General features: G+C 34.7%; 1 non-coding gene across 1 annotated transcript; it reads left to right on the top strand.

Moving 5' to 3' along the window:
- The first annotated feature begins 287 nt into the window (after nt 1-287).
- Nucleotides 288-394, top strand: LOC119871395. Its single transcript, XR_005357492.1, has one exon. It is a non-coding gene; the product is annotated as a U6 spliceosomal RNA (small nuclear RNA).
- The last annotated feature ends 5532 nt before the right edge of the window (nt 395-5926 follow it).

Consider the following 5926-nt stretch of genomic DNA (forward strand, 5'->3'; position numbering starts at 1 on the left):
AGTTCCCATGTAAGATCTTTGGACCTACTATCTGATTGAAGAGGTCTTAGAGGACCTAGAATAGGGAAGGGTCTGCACCCCACCCCAAATACTAGTTAGGCCTCCAAATTAGAGCTACCGAAATGGGACTATTGAAAGATTGAGAAATAAATGCACTATGCTAGGCCACTGAAATCCGGTATTTAACTATTAGAGTAGCTAACACTACAACTTAATTAACACCAAGAATCATCGTTTTCACTACAAGAAAAGATTCCTATCTTTTGATGCTTAAAATCACGGAATTCATGCTCACTTCAGCATCACATATACTAAAATTGGAACAATACAGAGAAGATTAATGTGGCCCCTACACAAGGATGACATGCAAATTTGTGAAGTGTTCCATATTTTTTTACCCCAAAGATACAGATATAGTGAAATGACAGGACAACTGCACCCCAATGTTTATAGCAGCAGTGGCCACAATAGCCAATCTGTGGAAGGAGCCACAATGTCCTGCAACAGATGAATGGACAAAGAAGATGTGGTCTATAGATACAATGGAATATTACTTAGCCATTAGAAAGGATGAATGCCCACCATTTGTGTTAACATGGATGGAACTGGAGGGTATGATGCTGAGTGAAATAAGTCAATAGGAGAAAGAATTATCATATGGTTTCATTCATATGTGGAATATAAGAAATGGTGAAAGGGACCATAAAGAAAGGGGGAAACTGAGTGGGAAAAAATTAGAAAGGAAAACAAGCCATAAGAGACTCCTAATTCTGGGAAACAGAGTTGCAGAAGGGGATTTGGGTAGGGGGAAGGAGTAACTGGGCATTAAGGAGGGTACATGATGAGATGAGCACCAGATGTTATACTCTATTTTGGCAAATTGAATTTAAATAAAATTTGAATTTTTTTAAAAACAATTACAGAATTCTGGAGTAAAGAGCGAAATAAGAAATCACTTAGTCTAATATGTTCGGCATTTACCAAACCCCAAGTTTGTCAATAATTCTTCATGAACTCTCTTCCAAGTGGGATTATTCACTTCTGGATTCAATTCTCACATTCTTTCATTATTTCTAGACTGGGTTTGCTTCTACCTTCCTTGAGTATGATATTTGATATCTTACCTCTTCAGGAATGATGCTTGGCTTTAGGTTACTCCAAAAGGGCAATGTAAATTCATAAGCAAATTATGCAAGATTATAAATAGCAAATGTTCAAGGTGCTAATATTGTTTGGGATGAAGTTATATGCCAAACATTTGTGTAAGCATAAAAATAATTTTTATATTCTCCTTCCAGATGAGCAATATCCAGGAATTTAATACTTAGAATATTGGTTCCTATTAAATAGTTACTGTGACTTTCCATGATTTTACCTTGGGAATTTTTTTATTTCTCCTGAATCTATCTTCCCCATTGTGATTACTCCTCCATTACTTCAAAACAATCTCCCACATACCTGTCACTGATGAAAACTCTAGAATTAGTTTTGGTCTTTGGTCAGCCTGATTCTTCCAGAAGCATTTTTTCAACACTTTTTTAAAAAAATATATTCACAATTGTAAATATGTAATTTTTTTTACATCACAAACATTTAGTCTCTATTTAAGAACCTTGGTTCAGTGCTTAATAACATTAACAGCATCACCATATGATCTGCTCTATGAAATCTTGTTTTGTAATAAATCTTCCCAAACCATCTTGGGCTTTCTGTCTTCTTCCTTTCTCTTTTTGCTTCCTCAAGCAGTTCACATTTAACCTTAAAGGATTCAGTTTACTTCTGTTGTACAAAAATGTCTTTATACCTTATATGCCACTGCTACAATAAAAGCTTATATTATAGTAGTTAATATGAAACAAAGTATACCTTAAGCAAATTGCATATTAGAGGTTTTATTTAAATGTCAAAGTAAAACTTTATCATTTAAACAAGCTCATAATCATAGCAACAAATTTCAAGTTCTGTGTATTTTGAAGATTTATATCCCATTACAGAGTCAGTAACCCTTTAAAAAGCCATGGAGCATCAAAATGGTTCTTTAATAGTTGCAACATGTGTAGTCTTCCTTCTTTGTGGTAAAAATTTCCATTCCATGTTTTTCAGCATCTTATTTTCTTCCTCCCAAGGTCCATCTCCTTTTTCTGAAAACAAAACAAAACAAAAACAAAAACAAAACAGTAACAGAATTATCATCCTCTCTTAATAATTACAGTCAGGATGTTTCATAAAACTTATGTTTAATGGGACTCCTGGGTGGCTCTTGGCTTGGGTTGTGATCCCAGGGTCCCGGGATCGAATCCCACATTGGGCTCCCTGCATGGAGTCTGCTTCTCCCTCTGCCGGTGTCTCTGCCTCTCTCTCTCCGTGTCTCTCATGAATAAATAATACAATCTTTAAAAAAAAAAAAACTTACATTTAAATGTGACTATCTGAAATCCATTTGATGAATTTTTGTATTACTATAGTGTGGGGTGTTTGTTTCTTGGGAATTTGTGAGTCTTTTCATCTAACCCAATGGTTATATTGATAAAATATTGATAACTTTTGTTTTCAGAATGAACGAATACTATTCCTGACTGTGAGGCTTCAGAATAGTTTTCCGTCGTGTTATTTTCATATACAAAAATGTTACTAATGCTTCGTCTATTTTAATGTCCCATATATTACTTCTCTGTTCTGATTTCCTTTCACACATCCTAGTGGGCTAGTTATTGATACCTTTGGATCAGCATCACTACTATAGATTCCTAATTATTCTCTCTCTCCACATGTTAGTCTCTTCTGTATATAATGGTCTTATTACTTTTCCTAAAATTATAACATTAGATCATTTTCTCAATGAAACACCTTCTATTGCTAATCAAAGTAGTAATCTCTCGGTTAATTAATTACCTCTTACTCATTTTTGTAACCCTCCCTCCTAATACCAAGTTAAGCTTTATTAAATAAATTTTTTTTTTAGCTAATGGCTTCAAAATTATTTCAAGTGGGTACTAGAGGAGTATGTATCAAAAAGCAAGTAATATTGCAAGGAAAAAGAAAAATAATATATAATGAGTTCCTGTCATATTATATTACATATTCCCCCAAACAGCCTGTGAGCTAAATATCATTATCATCATTTCATAGATGTGAAACTAAAGCTAAAAATTTAACTGATAGTCAAGTGCACACAACTTGAAAGTGGCAAGCCAAAGGTCAAAGATGGCTTTGACTATAATCCCTTTTTGCCTCTTTCTCTGGCTGCAGGCAGTGTCATCTATGTTTTAAATCACAATCGTAGGTTTCTCAGCTAGGAGAGAAGGGAAAATTCTATGATAGGCACAGGGAACAGTATGAACAAATAGGTACTCATATACATGGGGCATTTGGGAAAATTTGAGTTGTCACCTATTGTTGGAGCACAGTTCCACCACCACTTTCATTGGTGAATCAGGTGGACAGACTGGGGAACCTGTCAGTGTTCTAGAGCAGAACTTGGGGTAGAGGGAAGAATTACTCACTAAGCAGTTAGTTGGTAATATATATATATATATATATATAGAGAGAGAGAGAGAGAGAGAAAGGTTTTATATATATATATATATATATATATATATATATATATATATATAATACCAGAGGCATTCTGGAGCAAGACAGAGCTATCAGCTCTCTCATCTTCAAAGGTAACCACAATTTTAACTTCTGAAATTTAGTTTCTGAAGTTTATATTAAAGGAATCATGTAGTTACATTATTTGATGTCTGGTTTCTTTCAGCCAACGTTGTATTTGTGAGATTCATTCATATTGTGTATGTAGAAATAAATTATGTTTACTTTCCCTTTCATCTTATGAATGTGCCACCCACTATTTATCCATTTATTATTATTTTATTGTGGTAAGAACACTTTAACAAATTTTAAGTGTATAATATATTATCTCTGACAATAGATACAATGGTATACAGCAGATCTCGAGTTTATGCCTGTTGATTAATAACTCTCCATTTAACCTTTCCGTGTAACCTCTGGTAAACACCGTTCCAATCTTTATGCATTTGACTATTTTCAATACTTCAAAAAAATGAAATCATGAAGTACTTGTTTTTCTGTATTTAGTTTATTTCATTTAGCATAGTATTCTCAAGGTCCACTCATGTTGTCACAAACTGAAGAATTTTATTTTTTAAGGTTGAATAGTAGTCCATTCTTTTATATACACCATGTTTTCTTTTTATTTATCCATTCTAACTCCATCTAGACTGCTTCCTGTTTATAGTCAGAGTAAATAATAGTGTTATGAATTTCCAGTATAGTTTTGATGTTTACGTGTGTATATTTCTGTTGGGTACACAACTAAAACTGAAATTGCTGTTCACTGAGTGTACATATGCTTAATTTCAATAGGTAATGTCATTTTTCCAAAGTTGTACCAACTATATTTCTACTAAAGGGCATGAGAGTTCTAGAACAACACCAATACAATGTATCCAAATCCACATCAACTTTTAGTATTGATATTTTTAATGTAAACATTCTGGTCACTGGCTAATGTTAATTCATTAGAGTTTTAATTTTCATTTCCCTGTTGACTAATGACATTGAGTGCCTTTTCATATAGTTATTGAGAATTTGGATATTATATTTTATGACATGTCTATTCAAGTTTCTTGTTCCTTTCACTATTGTTACCTATCTTTCTTATTAATTTGTAGGGTTTCTTTGTTACGTTCATTGCAAATATCTTTTCCTATTTATAACTTGCCTTTTCACTCTCTTGATGGTAGCTTTTAATGAACAAAAGGTCCTAATTTTAATGTCATCCACTTTGTCAATATATGCCAATCTTTTCCTTTATGGTTAATACTCTTTGTAATACTGATTGAGAAATCATTGGATTTCTTTGGGAGGATAAATACGAGGTGTTTTGAAGAATCAGGGGTCAGTTAAGGTCAGGATCAAAGTAGACACAGAAAAAGAACAAGTGAGCAAGAGCAAGTCATGCACCTTTAGATTCATAGTATGTGGATGTATGGGGATTATTTAAGGCTACAGATTTGAAATGGACACTACGTATGACTCAGATCCCTTCTGCCAAACAGGGCTCGGTCTAAGTTTCTCTGGAATGACCTAAGGAAGAGCTGGCATATATCCAGAGGCAATCTTGATATGAGGGCTAATTGCAGCATACCAGGATATCAGAGCACTACTTTCACTATATACTTGGGTTCCCCACCTGAAGCTATAGGTCGTACATGTAGAACATTGTGTATGTCAGTCAGGTTTGCCATGAAGAAATAAAAGATAACACAAATGAGCAGGGGTAAGTATGGGGAGAATACTAAAGGGTTGGTTCACTCCGTGAATTATCTTAAAGAACCTTATGAATTATCCTCAAACAAGCACAAGTGTAAATGCCTCTAAGTTAGGGAAAGCCATCCATTGTTTCCCCTGCGGTCTGTCTGCTTTGATGTGTAGTATAGGTTTCTATATACTTAATATTGCACCTTCCCTATTGAAGAGTATACTACTCAGGCTTTTGATTAGATTCAAACCAACTTTTGTTTTTTTTGTTTTTTTTTTTAATTTTTTTATTTATTTATGATAGAGAGAGAGAGAGAGAGAGAGGCAGAGACACAGGCAGAGGGAGAAGCAGGCTCCATGCACCGGGAGCCCGACGTGGGATTCGATCCCGGGTCTCCAGGATTGCGCCCTGGGCCAAAGGCAGGCGCCAAACCACTGCGCCACCCAGGGATCCCCTCAAACCAACTTTTGAAGAAGAGATAGGAAGGGGAGAGAAATCTCCTTGCTTGTTTAATTGAAAAAAGTCAAGAAGTTTATGCATTCAGGGATGACTGGGTATAGGGACTCAAAGACAAATTATTGGGCTCTCTCTCTCTTTTTCTGAAGTTGATGTATTTGTTAGCAATAACAACTTACCACT

The sequence above is a fragment of the Canis lupus genome, chromosome 3 (assembly GCF_011100685.1).
Source record: "Canis lupus familiaris isolate Mischka breed German Shepherd chromosome 3, alternate assembly UU_Cfam_GSD_1.0, whole genome shotgun sequence".
In the NCBI taxonomy this organism is placed as follows: domain Eukaryota; kingdom Metazoa; phylum Chordata; class Mammalia; order Carnivora; family Canidae; genus Canis; species Canis lupus.